Source organism: Phocoena sinus, chromosome 3 (assembly GCF_008692025.1).
Source record: "Phocoena sinus isolate mPhoSin1 chromosome 3, mPhoSin1.pri, whole genome shotgun sequence".
Taxonomy (NCBI): Eukaryota; Metazoa; Chordata; class Mammalia; order Artiodactyla; family Phocoenidae; genus Phocoena; species Phocoena sinus.
The window spans coordinates 35,892,771-35,914,396 of NC_045765.1; the positions used below are offsets into that span (position 1 = coordinate 35,892,771).

At 43.8% G+C, this 21,626-nt stretch overlaps 1 long non-coding RNA gene across 1 annotated transcript in view; it reads right to left on the minus strand.

Moving 5' to 3' along the window:
- LOC116750392 overlaps positions 1 to 1,906 on the minus strand; it is a 43,371-nt gene extending 41,465 nt beyond the window's left edge. The window contains exon 1 of the long non-coding RNA XR_004349009.1: positions 1,741 to 1,906. This is a non-coding gene — a long non-coding RNA (uncharacterized LOC116750392). The remainder of the gene's footprint in view (positions 1 to 1,740) is intronic.
- Between the last annotated feature and the right edge of the window lie 19,720 nt (positions 1,907 to 21,626).

Here is a 21,626-nt window from a genome sequence, read left to right on the forward strand (position 1 = left end):
TAAAACACTATATCAGAGCCGATCTGGAGCGGAAAAATATCAGAAGATCTGAGTTCAAGTCCCTCCTGGGCAGTGGGGCTTTCAGTAGGTCACTTGACCTCTTTGAGTCTCAATGGGTAAAACGGGGATAATTCATTCATTCAACAAATATTTAATAAGCTCCCATTATGTGCCAATTCAACTGTCTCTACTAACCTTACAAATTTTATGGGAGAATTACATGAAATGACCCAAATGAGAATGCTCTGCAAATTGTAAACCATAAAAATACTTCATTAGTCATCATTAAAATAAAAAGAATGTCTTGTTGCTATTAAGATTGAGGCCAGGACCAAAATAAGGAACTTTTGCCAGATTGTAGAACAACCAGAGGGAGGAATCACCATTTGAATTTTAAAAAGTACCCAAAGCTGGCTTTTCGGGACCACACCCAAGCCTATAAAATGCTGACAGTCAGAGAAAATAAACATTTGCTACAGATTTAGCCCAAAGGCCCACACTGAGAAGGTAAGACTACACTGAGTTTCTTCAGGGTCCTTGTTAAAAGGTGGGACGATAGGAATTCAGAGATAAGAGGATGACCAAGAATCATCACCGGCCTTCCAGTCAGCACTGCACCCCATCCCATGCCTGGGCCTGGACAGATCCTGAAGAAAAGACTCCGACCCCAGCCAGTCCATGTGCTACCAATCCAAGCAGCTCCAAACTATCTGAGCAAACCCCCAAGTCAAGTTTCTACCTTCTTCTCCCTCTGTGAACTCCAGCATAAAGAGTTTGCTTATCTGTTCTCAAAAGTGCTATGACTAAGGACAGCAAGGTGATTTTTATTAAACAAATGAAGAGAAATCCACTCTATTCAAATCCATAGTTTACAACATGGGGGCAAATGTCAGCAGTGTACAGCAATCAGAAGAGTTTGGGGAAAAGTCAGGCAGAACTCTGGGTAAGCAAGTGAAATAATGGACACTGAATGTACAGGTCCCAAAAGACAAGAAAATACAATAATACAGTTAAGCCTTTAAGAAAGAAAAGCTACACTATTTGCCCCATTCATATAAAGTCAGGTTCAGCATGTTAAAAACAAACAAACAAAAAAGATTATTTTCAAAACACAAAAACTCTTATACCCAAAGGCAGGACTGAATGAGATCCAATATTATGTAACAACCTAAACGGGAAAAGAATTTGAAAAAGAATAGATACATGTATATGTATAACTGATTCACTTTGCTGTATACCTGAAACTAACACAACATTGTTAATCAACTATACTCCAATATAAAATAAAGAGTACCATATGCACTATGTAATATTTTCATGCTACTGTCGCTGCAAGGAAGTTCATGACTTGCTAAGTAGAGGTTACAGTCTACAACTCCAGGGTTTAAATCATATTATTTTATCATCCCTATAGGTTCTACACCACTTCCAGACTCCATCCCACCCCACCCTGAAAATAACGAAAGGTTAAAAATATTTTCCTTGTGGAAATGGAGCCACATCTTAACTAAAGCACTGGAAATCTCTCCAAGGCCCTGACAGTTTTATATTTATAGACCGTGACAAAAGTCTCACCTACTTTTTAACGTCATTCAATATGCCTTAAACATCTTGATTATATCTTTAATGTGCCATTTACTCTGCAATAACCCACTGTACAAAAGCCAGCTACTTTTCAGACAGAGGATACGTACATAATAAATCAGCCTGCCATGATTATTTTTCCCAGCTCATACTCACAGCGAGCTCCTAAAATTTCGTTTTACTTTGTCTTTCCAACACAGCGGCCGTTCTTCCCCTCCTCTGTTTGCTACTCCCTCCTGTCCACCCGGCCCACCCAGGCGTTGCCGCTGCCGGGGTGTTACCACTTCACTCGGCCCTGCTGCCGCCGTCCAGGGAAGGAAGAGCGCTGTCAAGTGTCTTGGAGCAAGAACATCTTTCTGGAGAAAGGCTCTTGCTCGCAGGGGTAGAGGAAGGCACGCAAGGGCCTATTTGCATATGCTTTTATTCCATTTCCACACCCTGCACGCTAACGCTCTCTGGAAAGTCCCTTCTCGATTCCCTCCTGGGCGCAGAGAAGGGGGAAGAGGCTGGGCCGGAATGGAAGGTTCCAGCCTGTCAGGGTCAGCCTCTCCCTGGGGAATAGCCTCAACGTCCCTCCCGCTGCCCGCTGAGTCTGGACCCACGGGTGGGGGCCCGGGACCCTCTGCACGCGCGCTGGGGAAGCCGACGACGCGCTCGGCCGGCGCGCTCTGGAGAGTTCTGGGCAGGATGCTCGTGCTCTGCTCCAGCCTCCCCCGGGGAAGTTCTGGTCAGGCGCTCGGGTCCCGGGCTTCCTGTCTGTACTCTTCGCAGCCCCGCGGGGAAACCCCCGAGAGCTCTAACCGCTGCCCAACGAGCCCGTCCACCTTTCAAGTACGCGCAGCTTGAGTTTCGGCTCAAACCTCAATTTAACGTTAACCATAAATAAGTAAATCAAGAATGAATAAATAAATAACACGTGTGCAGGCATTCATTTAAAAAGAAAGAAAAGAAAAAGAGGAGAAGAAAAGAAAAGAGAATTAAGCCTTTGGGGTCAAGATCGGTGCTGCAGGTACACAAGGCCTGAATCTGTTTGAACAAATGGGTGCTTTTAAACTGGCTGCTTGAAGTGAGCGCTGACCTGGCAGGCAGGAGACCCGGAAATGTTTTTCCCAGTACTTTTCTCTGAAATGTGGAGATACAAAGCTGCCTCACTCAGCTAAGGATAACAATAATAGCTCAACTTTAATGGGCTCTTACTATGCACCAGGCATTCTGCTCAGTGTTTCACAGGCAAGGGCTTTCCCAATCCCACAGCAGCATGTCAGGGAGCCGGTATTATGATTCCCATTTTACCGAGAAGAGAGTTTTATCTCCCAGGAGGCTGGGGTGACTTGCCCAAGGCCACACAATTAGGAACTGCTGCCAGGGGGTACCACCGTTTGCCGCTCCTTTTCCCAAATGGGAAGGCCCTCCTAAACCCTTGGAATATGCAATTGCAAATGAAGATCCCCAGACAAGATAAATATACCCTACCTACACTGGAAATTTACCCGTGGACAGAAAAGAGCCAATTTAAAGGTTTTTGCTTCCAAGCAGAGTTAGTCATTTCCCTTACCTCCCCAGAAGGTGTTCGTTGCTCACCTTGCTGGGCTCCCAAAAGCTTTGTTTGCCCTTCTACTATAGGTAACTTTTTTAAAAGCACATATTTATTGAACACTTATTATATGCCAGACACTGTACATACATACAGGTTCTTATTCAATCCTCCCAACAACACCAAAAAGTATATCCTATTATTATCCCGATTACAAATGAGGCTCAGAGAGATTAAAAACTTGCCCAAGGTCACATAGCCAGAAATTAGCAGAGCCAGGGTTTGAACTGAGGTTCCCTCTCCTGGGATCTCTGAAACCCACGTGCTGCATTACACTGCCGCTGAAGGGCACCAACTTTAAAACTCTGTATTTATGTGAGATTCTCTCTCACGAGAAAGGAGCTCCTTGGGAGTATGGGCCTGGCCCCAGGCATCTGAGTCAGCTCTGGGCTGACTTTTAGGCATTATGTAGCATTTTCTGAAACACCGGATGGATTAGAGGAAGGATAAGTTGACCGGAAGAGTTAAGCGTACTCTTTACCCATTCCACATTGAAATAAGGAGTAAATGACCTATTTGTGAAGCTTTTACAAAGGGTTAAGAGCTACATCATGCCAATTAGTGACGATCTTGTTGAAAGAGATCTGAAGTCATTTGGATCCGTTAACTGGGGCTTGACTCAAATGGAATACACAGAAGGAACCCAGGCCTGGCTGGTTTCTGCTAACAAGCTCATTACCCTGTTCCAGTCAGTTAACTTGACTTATGCATTCCTAAGGGCTCCTTCACAACACCTGGGGCTCCTTTGGTATGGTTTTCTAGAACCAAGCAAGTGGATGTGCAGAGCCAGGATTTAAATAGCTACATGCGGCCAGCTGTATGCACCTCCATTGTCCATTACCTGGGTAAGAACAGACTAAAATCTTGAGCCAGGTTTTCATGGATAATATAGGAATTTAGCCTCATCCTTTTATAGTCAAAATTTATATCATTTTTGTTTTATTTTGTTGAGGGGGGTGGTGAACTTAAACACCATTTATGCAACTTATATGCCAGGCAGAGTGCTAGGCACTTTAGCTACATTCTCATTTAATGCACATAAAATAGGTGTTAACATCCATCCTACAGGTGATAATGTACAGATGACTGACTGAGACTCAGAGAAGTTTCATCACTTCCCAGAGTTACAGTTAGAAAGGTGATGCTGGGAGGAGGGGAATTTTTGAATGAATATGAATCTTCCTGGGTGACAAGAACACTGCCTTTCCTGGTTTGGAGCCCCAAACTAACTAAATGCCATGCTACATTCTTTACAGGTGCTCACAAACACGAAAATTAATAGGATTACTGGGCTGGACCTATTTTCTACCCAGTTACTTGGGAGGCAATGTGTACAACATCAATATGAAAAAGTTTAAGCCCTGCATTGTTTTATTTTAAATCCAAGCAGGGCCACCCTTCCTTTTGAATAACTCACTCACCCATCCCCCACCCTCTACCATTGTATTAGACATTTCTAAATGAATCCATATCCCACAGGAAATATTACATAAGGCAGTCCTTGATTTTCCACAAAACTGTGTTAACTGAGGGCTTCCCTGGTGGCGCAGTGGTTGAGAGTCCGCCTACCGATGCAGGGGACACGGGTTCGTGCCCCGGTCCGGGAAGATCCCACATGCCGCGGAGCGGCTGGGCCCGTGAGCCATGGCCGCTGAGCCTGCGCGTCCGGAGCCTGTGCTCCGCAAAGGGAGAGGCCACAACAGTGAGAGGCCCGCGTACGGCAAAAAAAAAACAAAAAACAAAAAAAAAACTGTGTTAACTGAAACTAATGTTGATATATAACTTGGCTTAAAGTTCATAAACTGATACAATATTATGATGTTATGTTGGGGAGGCATTTAATTAAACATTTATTAGCTTTAATTTTGCAGTTTTCTTTTTGAATTTTGGAGCCAGCCAGTTCTTCCCTAATGAACCCTGGAAAAGCACAAATAGGCAACATCCAGAGTCTCTGATATGTTACCTGGTTCCACGTTTAAGAGATGGCCTTGCTTCACGGTTCACGACGCACAAACACGAAGCTTGAGAATCTTGCCACTATCTGAAAATATCACAGTGTGGGCTCAGGGGTACAAAAAGGTCATACTGGAAAGATGACCTCAAACGTGCCCCTGAGTACGTTAGGGACGTCTCCACCTGAGTTCTTTGGCCCTCAGACGCTTTGATCCAGTACTAGGAAATTGTGACATAGATAGCTATGAAAAATACCTCCAAGTGTCACGATGATGCTTGTGTTTACAGCCCACTCAGTAGCTGAGATGCTTGGGGCTCTTGAACCCAGGAAATCCCCAAGACAGGCTCTGTTGGGGTGAGGTTAGAGCTGGTGCCTCAAACAGCTTATAGTTCAGCTGGAGCCCGGAATGAGGATTCAACTCACCCTCCTCTCTGCAAGTTCAAGGGAGGGTTAGCTGTCCCTGGTGGACAGCCTCTAACCAAAGGAAAACCCAATGTCACCAAGTGCCCTTCGGCTCAGATGCCTCCTACAGAGCATGTGAGCAGCAGGCCTCCAGGCTGCCACACCCCAGCTTCCCCTCCCTCCATCGTATCGCAGGACTGTCTGGCATGTGTGCCTTGTCCAACGTTTTTAACTTTTCGTTTGTGCACAGCTGGTCTCTCCAACTAGCTTAACACCCTTTAAGACAAGAAGTAGTAGTAGAAAGAGCCAGACCATTAGATTCCAGCTGAGAAAAACTAACTTAGCTTTTACTGACTTCTAACACAACTGGGAATAACTCCTATCTGACAGGGGTGTGTTAAAGCTTAAATTTATTTTAAAAAAGCAGTAAAGTGCCAAACATAATACATGGTCCTTGGCACGCCCTGAAAATGACAAAGCAAAAAGTCACCTATTAAATAGCTTTGTATTTCTTGTATGGCCTTTCCCCAAGCTGGACCTCCAGAGAGCTAGTGCCCAGTGCAGGGATGGTACTACACTGTGACAGAAACAGGCAGGAAGATAATAATGATGCCCATTGCATTCCTGCATTCTCAGAGGCCGTTCCTGAACCTGAAAACCAAGCAGCTCTAAGGTGGGAACAACACAGTGGGCCTGAAAGAGCAGTAGAGCATCACCATCCCCAGATGTGGAAGACTGACACAATCGGACCCAGCAAATGAAGGAAGTCATCGATAATGTAGCAAAGATTTGGCCAAAAAATGCTCACGAGTAAAGCTGTCTTAATATCAAAACACTGACAAGTCTAACTGTCAAAAATAGGCAGTTGGCAAAATAAATTATGGTGCATCTACCAAAGAAGTGTATTCACTCTACTTAAAGTGATGATGCCAACCTAAATGTCCATCGACAGAGGAATGGATAAATAAGATGTGGTATATATACACAGTGGAATATTAGCCATAAAAAGGAACGAAATCGTGCCATTTGCAGAGATGTGGATGGATCTAGAGATTGCCACACAGGGTGAAGTAAGTCAGAAAGAGAAAAACAAATGTATAATATCGCTTATATGTGGAATCTAGAAAAATGGTACAGATGAACTTACTTGCAAAGCAGAAATAGAGTCACAGATGTAGAGAATAAATTTATGGTTACCAAGAAGGGAAGGTGGGGTGGTATGAATTGGGAGAATGGGACTGACACATACACACTACTACGTATAAAATAGATAACTAATGAGAACCTACTTCATAGAACAAGGAACTCTACTGAATGCTCTGTGGTGACCTAAATGGGAAGGAAATCTAAAAAAGAGTAGATATATGTATATGGATAACTGATTCATTTTGCTGTACAGCAGAAACTAACACAACACTGTAAAGCAACCATGCTCCAATAAAAATTAATTTTAAAAAATACAGTGATGATGCTAAAGAATGCTTCATCACTGCTTTTAAGATCTTATAGATTTTTTTTTTTTTTTTTTTTTTGCGGTACGTGGGCTTCTCACTGTTGTGGCCTCTCCCGCTGCGGAGCACAGGCTCCAGATGCACAGGCTCAGCGGCCATGGCTCATGGGCCCAGCCGCTCCGCAGCACGTGGGATCTTCCCGGACTGGGGCACGAACCTGTGTCCCCTGCATCGGCAGGCGGACTCTCAACCACTGTGCCACCAGGGAAGCCCATAGATATTTTTTAAAAGGAAATAATACTACAAAAAGCTGTTTTCATGTAATTTCTATAAGAAAAAGTGAAAGCAACACACCAAGAAGAGTAGTTACATGCAAAAGGGAGATGGAACTACATGAGATGTTTCTTAAATTTTCTCATTTGTGCTTCTACATTTAAAAAATAATCCAAGTGTATTACTTTTATAAAAAGAGGGAAAGTGTTAGTTTGAGAGAGAGACAAAGGAAGAACAGGAAGGAGGAGGAGAAGGAAAAAAGGGAAGGAGGTCAGCAAGCAGGGGTTCATAAACATCTTCCCACCAAGCTGCTTCCCCTCTGCAAACCTTTCTGCTCTTCTTCCTTCAAAGCTTCTGCTGAGGAAAAACAATACCAGCAATGCTGCTAGTAAAAGATGCTAGATAAAAGCCCAGGAATATATACCCCATGCATTAACAGAGCGTAAATATTTATAGATCAAAGATAAATGCAATTTAAGGGTAATTTTAAGCAAAAATTACTCTGTCTTTCCCATGAACTCCTAAAAGCATGATGGGACCCTGAAACTGCCCAAAAGCTTTCAACTAAGTGAAAAGATCCAGAGCAATATAGGAACATCATCTTCTTCAAAAAGCATCCCGAGGACTCCCCTGGTGGCACAGTGGTTAAGAATCTGCCTGCCAATGCAGGGGACACGAGTTTGAGCCCTGGTCCGGCAAGATCCCACATGCCGCGGAGCAACTAGGCCCGTGCACCACAATTACTGAGCCTGCGCTCTAGAGCCCGCGAGCCACAACTACTTAGGCCGCATGCCACAACTACTGAAGCCTGCGTGCCTAGAGCCCGTGTTCCACAACAAGAGAAGCCACCGCAATGAGAAGCCCTCGCACCACACGAAGAGTAGCCCCCGCTCGCCACAACTAGAGAAAGCCTGCGCGCAGCAACGAAGACCCAGTGCAGCCAAAAGTAAATAAATAAATTTATTTTAAAAAATAAAATAAAAAGCATCCTGAGAAAAACTACAGATTACAGCAAATAGAATTAGGGAAGTGACTTTGTGGAGCAGAACTACTTTAGATTCCAACCTGGGTCTGGTAAAAACCATGGTGTAACGCTGAAGCAGCAGGTCCAGAGCCAGACTGTCTATGTTGAATTTGTTTGCTTCCACTTACCAAGTAGGCAACTTACTTGATCTCATTCTGTCTCTGTTGCCTCATCCTAGGGATAGAAAAAATAGTAGTGCCTCATAGGGTTTTCTTTAGCACTAAATGAGTTGGTACATGTAAAATACTTAGAACTATGGCCAACATACAGTAGATACTCAATAAATAAATAATTGATGATTCTAGTAGGCACTTACTATATACTGGCTGCCTAGTATCCACTTCCCTTCCAAACACTGCTGGAGATCTCCTTTGTGAAATCACCACTCCCCCATTCTCAACCCCGTTATTTTGAATGGAATTGATCCTATGCTCCCCTCCAAAAGTGGTTATGATGGGCTTAAACCACACTTCAGAACAATGATGATTGGTTCAGGAAAGGGCCCATGACCCAAGTCAGGGCAATGAAAGAGAAGCAATTCTGAGGCTCCTTGAGGAATCTCCAAAAGACACCCTCTCTCTCCCCCTAGATGATGTAGTATATGGATATTGGGTCTACAGCTGCCATGCCATTTAGCTACCATAAGGGGGGGTGCAGCTGCCACAGGGACTCACGTAAGAGCTGAAAATGAAGCCGTCATTAAAAAAGAACTGCTAAACAATTCAGTTATGTGAGACAATAAACTGTGTATTACTTAAGCCAGTTTGTTTTGGCTTTCTGTAACCTGCACATAAGAAGCACTAATCGATTCCCTTTTCTGAGATGAATAATCCTTTGCATTTCTTTCCCTGGAACCATGTTCTAGGCATTCTCTACATCAATAGAATTTGAGTTGAGTCTCAGACCCTTTCTATGAAGAAGATGAAAGGAAACAAGCCTTCAGCTGCCTTCACCCTTTCCTGCCTCAACTATTTCAACCCACCCCAATTTTCAAGGTATCCCCCCAAACCAACAACATGAGTTGAAAAATGGTCCAGGCATTTGGAAAAAGAAAAACATAGTCAAATGCATAAAACTCTATGTTGTGTGCATATGTATCTTTTAATGTGGTAACTACCCAAGAAGGAAAACAAGAAATATGTATGTTGTAACATACTTAATCATTTTGATGAAATTCTACTACAAAATGGATGTTTCTGGGATTTCGTGATGAGCTACTTGAAGGACAGGGCACATTATCACACAGCTTTGAATCACCCCAGTACCCAGGCCATTGTCTCCCATCTAACAGATGACAACGATCACTTGTCAAATTGAAATGCCCATCGTGTAGGCTACACCCTGCTCAAACCACAACTACAACCATTTTTTGAGTACTTACTATCCACCAGGCGATTTGCTAGGCAATTCACACACATTGGCTTAGATAATTTACTTCAAAGCACGTGTGCATAGTAAATAGTGAACTTCCATTCCTATTTATAGAGGAGGAAACAGGGTCAATTTGTCCCCGGGCCACACAAGTAGTAAATGATGGCACAGAATCCTGGCCTAATATGTAAAAGACACATTACAGTGAAACACACATCACATGAGTATCAGTAGAAGAACAAAAGGTCACGTGGTTACAAGATGTAAAGGTCAAGGGCAAAGATATTTACTGAGGTGGGAGGAAGCATGATGTAGAGGGAAAAAGCAGCACAAGCTCATACTACTCTGCTATGATTGAACTTCATGAGCTTAAACAAGACAAAGAATCCATTCACTTGTTTGATCAATAATTACTCGTTAAGGCCTACTATGTGCTTAATACTTAGAAAACAAGAGTGAATAGGACTCCCCAGGTGGTGCAGTGGTTAAGAATCTGCCTGCCAATGCAGGGGACACAGGTTTGAACCCTGGCTGGGGAAGATTCCCACATGCCACGGAGCAACTAAGCCCATGAGCCACAACTACTGAGCCTGCGCTCTAGAGCCTGTGAGCCACAACTACTCTGCGTACCAGACCCAATGCAGCCAAAAAAACAAAAAAACCCACAACAACTATATTTCAATAAAAGTTATTTAAAACTTAAAAAAGAAAACAACAGTGAATAAAACAAAACATGGTCCCTCTCCTTGTGGAACTTGTAACCCCATGAAGAGCCTAGAAAATGGAAAGGCCCTTCAGGATCACCTAGTCCAATTCCCCCTTTGACAGATGGAAAAACTGAGACCCAGAGATGGGGAGAGACTTGCTCATAGTTACACAGTGAGTTATAGTCAGTGGGCAAGCTGGACTAAAGCCCAGCTCTTCATACGACCCACTGCAGTGCTTCACAGATAGGAAGAAGATTGCAAATTCCATGGTGGTCCAGTGGTTAAGACTTGGTGCTTTCACTGCCGTGGGCCCAGGGTTCAATCCCTGGTCAGGTAACTAAGATCCCACAAGCCACACGATGCGGCCAAAACAAACAAACAAACAAACAAATGGGAAGAAGATTAACCGCCTGCCCTCACCCCAAAATAGCTCAGATGGAGTATCTGAAAGCAGCTGAAAGACATATAAAGATGTTCATTGCAGCACTGTCAGAAGTGGCATAACACAAAGACACATATACACAAACACACATACACACTGGAAACAACTTAAATGTGCTCCAAATAGGGAGCTGTTAAATAATAAACTATGGCACATTCATATGATGGATGCTTTTGCTATTAAAAAATAATAATAATAAACATGAGTTTTATTGGCTTGGTCCAGAGAATGGCCACGGTGCTTTATGAAGCTTGGGGGAAAGCAAGTTACAGACTAATGAATATAACATAATCCCATTTCTTGTTGGTTTCTTGCTTTCAAGGAGAAAATGTAGATGTATTTATAACTTTTATATACTCATGTTTAAACATAGAGAAAGATGTTAAAAGATATACATCACTGGGTTTTCTCAGGGGCTAGGAAAGGAAGACAGAAGGGACCATTATTAATTTTCTTTATATTCAAATTATATCATCTGACTTGGTACAAGCGTGTATACCTTTTATTTTTGATCATTTTTTGAATAGGTAATATATTCATATGGCTCAAGATTCAAAACAGAGAAAAGTGTATAGAGTAAAAGGGGTCCTCCTCACTCCATCCTCCTAGAGGCTCCAGGTTCCCATGGGCTATCAGTTTCCTCCATATCTTTCAGACATAGTTAATGCAAAAACGGAGATCTCTGTGTGAATGCAAGGTACAAACACTGCATCTTGCATTTTTTCACTTGACAATGTATCTTGTATATTCTATTTTCTCAGTCAACTCAGGCTGCTGTAACAGAATACCAGAGGTTGGCTGGGTTAGGCAGCAAACATTTAGATCTCACAGTGCTGGAGGCTGGAAATCCAAGATCAGGGCACGAGCAAGGTCGGGTACTTGATGAGGACCCTCCTCCTAGTTTGCAGATGGACATCTTTTTGCCATATCCTCAGGTGATGGAGATCAGAGAGAGGAAAAGCAAGCTCCCTCTGTCTCTACTGACAAGGACACTAATCTCATGAGGGCTCCACTTTTGTGATCTAATTACCTCCCTAAGGCCCACTTCTAAATACCATCACATTGGAGATTAGGCTTCAACACAAATTTGAACATTCAGTCCATAGCACATATCATATCCATACAGAACGAGCTTTCTTTTCTACAGTGCGTTTATTTAACCTGCTCCTTACTAATGCGCATCTAGGTTGTTGCCTGTCTTTGCTCAAATGACCAATGCTGAAAAGACTATTTTAAAATTACATCAGATCATGGCACTCCTCTATTCAAAAACCTCCAGTGGAACCTGTTCTCATTCAGAGCAAAAATGAAAATCCATCCAATGGCCTACACGGCCCAGGGAAATGTGCACCCAACCCACCACCTCTCAGCTCTGGGACCTCATGTTCTGCCATCAGCCCTGCCCTCTCCAGTGGGTGACAAAGGCCTCCTTGCTGTTCCTCAGAGCTCTCCTCCCTACCGTCTCCATGGCTCACTCCTTCACTCCCCTCAAGGCTTTGATCAGCTCTCGCCTTCTCAAGGAGTTGCCCCACATTTTAAACAGCCCACACACTTCAGTACTTCCTGTCTTATCCACTCCCCAACATTTTTTTCCATAGCATTCATCACCTTCTGACATACTATATAACTTTCTTATTTAGTATATTAGCTGTCATCCATCTTCCCCAACTAAAGTGTAAGCTTCTTGAGGGCAGGAATTTGTGTCTGTCTTGTTCACTGATGTGTCCCCAGTGCCTCAAACATAGTCACTGGCACACAGGACAAAGTTAAAGAATGTTTGTTGATAAAGAAGATGTGGCACATATATACAATGGAGTATTACTCAGCCATAAAAAGGAAGAAAATTGAGTTATTTGTAGTGAGGTGGATGGACCTAGAGTCTGTCATACAGAGTGAAGTAAGTCAGAAAGAGAAAAACAAATACCGTATGCTAACATATATATATGGAATCTAAAAAAAAAAAAAAATGGTTCTGAAAAACCTAGGGGCAGGACAGGAATAAAGATGCAGACGTAGAGAATGGACTTGAGGACACAGGGAGGGGGAAGGGTAAGCTGGGACGAAGTGAGAGAGTGGCATGGACATATATACACTACCAAATGTAAAACAGATAGCTGGTGGGAAGCAGCCGCATAGCACAGGGAGATCAGCTTGGTGCCTTGTGACTACCTAGAGGGGTGGGATAGGGAGGGCGGGAGGGAGGGAGACGCAAGAGGGAGGGGATATGGGGATATATGTGTATGTATAGCTGATTCACTTTGTTATACAGCAGAAACTAACACACCATTGTAAAGCAATTATACTCCAATAAAGATGTTAAAAAAGTTTGTTGAATGGATAAATATGAATGAATTGCCCGTGTGTGAGCATCTTTTATTACACACATACTTTTAACAATTAGAGTGAATTAAAGTGTAGGGAAAAGGAAAGGCATATTGTATTTGGAGGAGGGAGCAGGGGAGTTATAGGTACGGACATTGTCTTTCAAAACAAGACCTATGCATATAACCTACCACATATTTCATGAGATGTGTTTGTGTCACCTTACACACACATCTCAGGCAATCCTCACAATGACCTGTGAGTTAAGTACTGTTGTTACCCCCTTTTAGGGTTGAGGGAACTTGGGCACAGACCAGTGCAGTGATTTGTCTAAGGTCACACAGTGGGAAGGGGGAAAGAATTCACAGCAGGGATCCAAATGCAGCGGCCTGGTTCCCCAGCTTCAACTCCAATTTCCACTCAGGCCAGTGGCCTTTTAATGCAAGTGAAATCCTATAAAGCCACTAATAAATCACTCTAGTCCAAACTCCTTTACTTTCACAGGTGGACACAGCATCAAGAGAATCGTGCACCTGTCCAGGCTGAAGACACAATGAGATTTAAGTAACTCGTTCAAGGTCACACTGCTCTGTGCAGTGGATTTGAATCCAGACATTCCTCATGCCTGAGCTTACCCTCCAGCACCACACCACACTGCCTGCACTTGGGCCAGAATGAAGAAAAAATAAATTGGAGAGTTGCGTGCCTGTAAACACCAAGGAGCACCCAGGAGGTTCCTTGTCCCCAAGGACTCACATCAGCCACCAAAGCCACACTGTGTGCTCTCTGGAAAGTTCTGACTTACAAGGTTCTTTCGACAGGAAGAGCTGCCAGCTCAGATCTTACCTAGATCAGTGTGGTGTCTGGGAGTTCTCCAAGCCACATCAACAGGACACGAGACAGATAATACTGGGGCCAGCCGTGAAATATTATCTAAGAGGCAGCTGACCGTCATCCTTCAGAACGTCCAAGGGTCTGAATGATGGGCAGCGTCAGCACACATTAGGCCCCTGAGACCCACTGACTGTTGCTCTCCCTATCTACCAGGACATCGTAAACCATAGTTCCATCTGGGCAATGCATCCTTTCGGGGCAGGGGGTAGCCGACATTTAACATGCCATCGACCCAGAGCAGGCTCATGAGTGTCTTGATGCTCTGTTTGCATTTGTGAAATAAAAATGAAACACTGGGGCTATATTTGTTAATGGGTATCTGCCTAGGGTTCACTTACTTTAAAATGCCACTAGTCTGAGAGTTGGTAGACCTGTGTCAAGATGATGTCAATTAGTTTCTGACAGTCAGATGACATCTCTCTGGGTCTCAGTTTTTTCATCTGTCAAGTGGGTGGCTGGCATAAGGGCTGTGAATTTGGGCTCTGTTGCACTCTGAGTTCTGATTCTGGTCAATCCCAGGGCCGGGGACCCCTGTTCTTTGTGCTGCCCCATTCCTCACTCTGGCCACTGTCACAGGCAGGCTAAGCCCAGGCTTTGGGTCTCAGAAAAAAGCAGGGACACCAAAAAAGGAATGTCTTAAAAGCAAAAGATCCTTCAACAAAAACCACGAGGTGGTCCCTGTGGAAAAACATCTGAACTTTTTTATGTTATGATTTTTACTAATGGTGTATGGTGGGGGACATCTTTCCATGTTAACCTTCCAATCTGACCCTGTTCTAAAAATGTAGAATATTCTGACTTCCTTTCTCCCTCCCTCCCTCCCTCCCTCCCTCTCTTCCTTCCTTCGAGAAGATTCCTAAATACTTCTGTACCTTGCTCTCCTATTTTTAGAAGGGGAGAAACTGCCCAGAATTACCTCTTAATGTGTACCTCTTACATATTTACATGTAAGGGGATACAGATCACTCACCGTGAGGGCAAACAAGTGTGTGCAAGGGTACTCTTTTTTTTTTTTGGCTGCACTGGGTCTTCCTTGCTGTGTGCGGGCTTTCTCTAGTTGCAGCGAGCAGGGGCTACTCTTCGTTGCAGTGCGTGGGCTTCTCGTTGCGGTGGCTTCTCTTGTTGCGGAGCACGGGCTCTAGGCATGCGGGCTTCGGTAGTTGTGGCATGTGGGCTCAGTATTTGTGGCTTGCGGGCTCTAGAGCGCAGGATCAGTAGTTGTGGCGCACGGGCTTAGTTGCTCCGGGCATGTGGGATCTTCCCGGGCCAGGGCTCGAACCCGTCTCCCCTGCGTTGGCGGGTGGATTCTTAACCACTGCGCCACCAGGGAAGCCCTGCAAGGGTATTCTTCACAGCATTGTTTGCAATAGCGAAATAAGGATAATAAACTAAACATCCGTCAACATAGCACTCGTTAAGCCAATCTCAGGCACATCCGCTGTACAGAACACTAGGTGCCCTTAAAGTGACTGCAGTAGATCTGCATGTGAGGAATAGAACATCCTCCAGAACCCACTTCTAGATGAAAACAAGATGCAGAGCAATGCACGGTAGGCTTCTATTTGTGTTTCTTTTCAAGAAGTCTATATTCATATATGCTGATTTATACGTGGAATATTTCCAGAAGGATAAACAAGAAGCTATTACCAGTGGTTGCCTCTGGGGATTAGACTAGGCGGCCTGAGAGGGAACGAAACTTCATTTTCATTCTATATGCTCTTGTACGATTTAATTTTTTTTATCACTCACATGCAGAGCTTCTATTTAAATAGACAAAAGGGTTGCATTTAGGTACCATGCTGTTATCAATGTTAATGATAGAAGATAATGAAAGATTATAATCTGTCAATATCAATTAGAAAGCATCCATTCATTTGAAAGACTGATGGAGCATTTACAATGTGCAAAGCGATGTCTCTGGCCACGCAGAGGTGCCTGGGAGTGGCTGTTCTCTTTAGGAGGGCGCAACAGGCACCAGCTCAAGCTCTGGAGAGAGGCGGAATAGACTCCAGGTGCACCAAGGATCCACCACGTCCTTGCTGGGCGGCTGTGGGAAAACCAGGTTACCTCCTTGAACCTCTGTCTCTTTATCTGTAAAATCAGGATATTTAAAGAACTGACTCCCCACCCCTCACCCCCCAAGAGCTGTGATGAAGGCTAAAGGAGATAAGGCAGGTGAGATGTTCAGCCCTGGTCCTTATTAATGGTGATGCACACAGGTCACGGTTATGACAGCTGTCTTTCTCTATCTGAACTCCAGCCGCTTTTTCTCTCAAACTCAGGAACGTCTTAGTGCTTGATAACCCACTATCCCTCCTTACCCAAAGATTCTATATGAACTCAGAAGCGAAATAGACTCAGAGAGTAAGGGATATCCTTATTCTTAAGAAGCTTAGGGCTTCCCTGGTGGCACAGTGGTTAAGAATCCGCCTGCCGATGCAGGGGACACGGGTTCGAGCCCTGGTCCAGGAAGGTCCCACATGCCACGGAGCAACAAAGCCTGTGCGCCACAACTACTGAGCCTGTGCTCTAGAGCCCACAAGCCACAACTACTGAGCCCACCTGCCACAAGTACTGAGGCCCGCGCACATAGAGCCCGTGCTCCACAACAAGAGAAGCCACCACAATGATAAGCCCACACACTGCAACAAAGACTAGCCCGGCTCGCCGCAACTAGAGAAAGCCCGTGCACAGCGCGCAGCAACGAAGACCCAACGCAGCCAAAAATAAATAAATTTATTAAAAAACAAAAACAAAAAAAAAGAAACTTAGAAGAAGAATCTAAGCTAAGCCTTGCAGGTTAAGTAGGCAGATTCAACAGGTATGGGGGGTAGGGGTAGATTCCTTGCTGAGGAAGCATTATGGGTGAAAGAATAAAGAAATAAAAATGCCTGAGGAATGGCCAAGAGCCCAGTGTGAGTAAGTCCATCTCTGGAGACCAGTGGACCCGTCAGGGCAAGGTTTCAATGAGGAGCAAGGGAGTTGCTTGACACAACACAGAGGTTATGAGGGTATTGGCAGTGAGAATGGAAAGGAGAGATGGACCCTGACAGACCCTAGGATGTGGACTATCTAGGGTCTGGTGACCACTTGGATGTCCAGCTGGGGAAGATGAGGAAGCAGCTAAAGGCAAACTCCAGACTCCCAGATAACGCAATAAATCTGAGCTCTCCACAACAGTTAGAGGGAGAAATGGGGGTGCATGGGAGTTTGTATGATGTTGCCAAACCTAATTCACACTTTTTGTTTTAATTTCCAAACTATCAGATCTGAGCCAGCTTCTCTTTAATTCATCCAATAAATATTTGTGGAGCATTTATTGTACATCAAGGACTATGCTATGAGCCAGGAATCTCACAGTAAAGGAAGTACAGTGCTTGATCTCACAGGCCTTAAAATCTACCGTGCAGTCCAGGCATGGTAACAGGCAATCACAACTGTGCTAGGTCAGTTCATCGCATGTTGGGATTTCAGGTAGGGGCACCTACTCCAAGCTTGGGTTGCAGTGAAGGCTTAGGAAGTGACTTCAAAGCTGAGAACAGAAAGAGAGGCAGGATTTAAGAAGAAAAAGATCCAGAAAAGAATATTCCAAGCAGAGTAGACAGCAAACATGATGGTCGCCAGGTCTGGAGGTGCTGAAGAGGTGGAGCGTGGCTGGATGGAGACGGAGAGGTGGGAGAAAGGAAGCCACAGTAGGACCAGATCACGATGTAAGGTGTTAGGCTTGCACGCACAGGTATCATTCCCTGGGCATTTCTCAGTGCCAGCTTCATGTAGCGCAAACCCTGCCCCTGCAGCTCCAGTTTGCACACTTTGGAGAATCGCGTCCTGGTACGTGGGCCTGGGAGCATCTCCCCAAAGCCTGTGCTGAAGCACGAGTCCGGCCAATGAGTCAGAACCAAGTTTGGATTTGAAAATGATGACTTTGCTTTTGTATCAGATTCCTAAATAGGGGTGTCTTTTTTTTTTCATTCCCATCAATGTCATGTGCACTGAGTTCCCCCTTTCACTCCCTTTAATAAAACCAAAAAAAGACAAAACTAGTGCAAAATCCACGTGAAGGTGGATACCCTGGTATGACGAGGTGGGACATTCATAAGTATGTAACCTTGTCTGCAGATTTCTCCCATCCTCCATCTGACAATAATAACAATTTCCAAGGGCCTTACAACAGTATCTCAATCTCAGGACACAGAAAGTAAGAGCCCGTTTTATTTTGATGTTGGTTCTGATGCTGGAAAATATTTTCTAACTTGCCCAAAGTCATCCAGCAATTTGTGGATCTAAGGGCAGGGCAGTTTGGTTTATTCCATTTTTCTACTTGTCTTTCCCATTTTCCTCCTCTCCATTCACTTTTTCTTTCCTTTCCCACTCTCAGTTGCACATCGTAGAGATGTACTTGTTTGCCTTAAGCAATGGACGTAGGGCAGAAAGGGCAAGGGAATTAATAAGGTTGTTCATACAGGGGAAGCTAAGACCCGCAGTGGGGCGGCAGGAAGAGCTGGAACATTCCACACGCTGGCCCTGGGTCCACAGAGGCCCCACAGACACGGCAGCAGGAGGTCCTTGCCCTCAGGTCTCTGCCCTGCCATTCCTGGGATTCAGCTGCTTTCAGGGAGTGTTATTCTCTCTCCTCCACTACCAACCAGCTTTAAAACAATGTTTCTCACATTTTGGTCCTTGGGACATTAAAGAGACATGACAATTAAGTGGAATTCATGACCACAGGTAGGGTCCCGGCCTAGATAAAGGCCACTATAAGGATAACCGGTGAGATCAGAATATGGACTGAAGATGAGATAACAGTATTTTATCAATGTTAAGTTTCCTGAATTTGATCATTTTACTGTCGTTGTGTAATAGAATAGCCTTCGTTTTAGGAAGTGTACACTGAAGGACTTAGCGGTAAAGGGGCTTGGTGTAAATTACTCTCTAATAGTCCTGGGGGAAAAAAGCGTGTTTGTTGTTGGCAGAGTGGGGGGAAAATATAGCAAAATGTTTACAGTTGGTAAATCTGGTTAAAGAGCGTTCAGAAGTTTTTACAACTATTCTTGCAACTTTTCTTTAAGTTTGAAAATACATTTTAAGTTAGGAAACAAAATTAATTTTTAAAAAGCCCAAAAATGTGGTCCTGGACCAGATGCATCCGAATCTCCCAGGGACTGGTTTAAAAATACTGTACTAGTTCCCAAACCCCAACCCAAAGTAATGGAATCTGCATCTCTGGGGCTGAGGACTGGAAGTGGCCTGTCAAATAAGCATCTGGAAAGAATGAAAAGAGCATCAGTGAGCTATGAGTCCCAAGGGTGGAGGCAGGAAGAAAAACTATTTAAAGAAATAATGGATGAAAATTTTCTAAATTTGACAAAAACTATAAATCCAGAGATCCAAGAAGCTCAGCAAACCCCAAACACAAGAAACATGAAGAAAACTACAGGAAGGCACATTATATAACCCAATTACTCAAAATCAGTGATAAGGGAGGAGGGGTGGAAGCATTTGGCAAAAAAAGACTTTACCCACACAGCAACAAGGATAAGAATAAGGGCAGATTTCTCCGAGTTGAAAAAAAATGCAAGAAGAGAAGACAGTGGAGCAGTATCTTTAAAGCAGTGAAAGAAAAAGACCTGCCAACCTCGAATCCGGAACAAAGACTTTTTCAGAAATACAAAAGCTGGAAGGATTCATCATCAACTGACCCAGACTACAAGAAATGTTAAAGCTCTCCAGGCACAAAGGAAAAGATACTAGGTGGCAATACAGATCTACCCAAAGGAATGAAGAGCACCAAGAAAAATTATATTTTCTTATTATTTAAATCTCTTTAAAAGATAATTGACTGTTTAAACAACAATAATGACAATGTAATATAGGGTTTATAACATGTTAGAAAGTACAAAGTTATGACAACGATAGCACAAAGGGTGGGAGGGGAGAGATGGCAGTATATTGTTCAAGGCTCTTATACTATATGTGAAGTGATATAATATCACTTGAAAGCAAACGGTGATAAGTTAAAGATGTATACTATAAACTCTAAAGCCACCACTAAAAAAAGAGTTATAGCTAAAAAGCCAACAAAGAAGTCCATTAAAAAAAAAATCCAAAAGACAACAGAAAAAGAGGAACAAAGAACAGATGAAATAGAAACAAAATAAGATGATAAACTTAACCATACCAATAATCAACCCTACAGAAAAGTTGCAAGAATAGTTAGAGAACTCAAAGATACTCTTCACACAAATTCACCAATTTTTATGTCATTTCGTATTTGCTCTATCACTCCCTCTACATATGTTTTATCCTGAGCCTTTTGAGAGTATATTGTAGACATCATGCCCTTTTATGCCTATACACTTTCACATGTATTTATTTCCTAAAAACAAGGACATTCTCCTAACCACAGCCAAGTTAACAAATCCAGGAAATTTAACAATGATGCAATACCCTTATCTAAGAAAACAGTACATTTCAAAATTTCATCATTGTCCCAACAGTATTCTTCAGAACAACGTTTTCCCAATCCAGTATCTAGTCCCAACGACACACTGCATTTAATGGCCATATCTCTTCAATGTGCAAATTCAAGGTGCAGCCCTTTTTTGTCTTGCTTGACCTTGACGTTTCTTTTATACATCTTTATTGGAGTATAACTCCTTCACAATGCTGTGTTAGTTTCTGTTGTACAACAAAGTGAATCAGCCACATGTATACATATACCCTATATCCCCTCCCCCTTGATCCTCCCTCCCACCCTCCCTATACCCCCCCTCCAGGTGGTCACAAAGCACTGAGCTGATCTCCCTGTGCTATGCTGCTGCTTCCCACCAGCTAGCTATTTTACACTTGGTAGAGTGTATATGCATCGATGCTTCTCTCACTTTGCCCCAGCTTCCCCCTCCCCCCACCCATGTCCTCAAGTCCATTCTGTATGTCTGCGGACCCTGACATTTTTGAAGAGTACAGGTCAGTTGGGTATCTCTGTTATTATTGTTCTTGTTTAGTTTGGTTCGGTTGTGGTTCTCTGATAAAAATTAATTTTTTTTTCTCTACTCTAAATCATATCACGACACTGTCCTACCTACGTGGCTCCCACTGTCCTACCCATATGGCTCCCATGACTACGTAATCACAAGGCCTTTCCTGATCTGACCTCTGCCCTCCTCTCCACCTTCATCTCCCATCCCTCTCACCCGGTCGTGTTCCCGCCACCAGGACAGGCTGGCTGGCTTCTCAGTCTGTTCTCGCCTCGGGGCTGTTGCACACGCTCCTCCCTCTTCCATCAGCTCTCATCCTCCTATCTTGGTTCACAACCACTGTCTCAGAGGCCTCTTCCCTCCGCATCACCATGCCAAAGTAGCCCTCCCCGAGAGCCAGCCTCGGTCACTTCTGTCTGTTTCCTTCAGAGCACTTACCACCAGCACAAATCACCTTGTTGACTTGCTTTCTACTGAACTAAAAGCCTCATAAGGGCAGGAATCTGTGTCTTGTTCACAGATGAGTTCTCAGCACTTACAATAGTACTGGGCACACAGGCCTTCAGTACATAGTCTTGGAAAGAAAGAAAGGACAGAGGGCACCAAGAAAGAGAGAGAGAGAGAAGAGGAA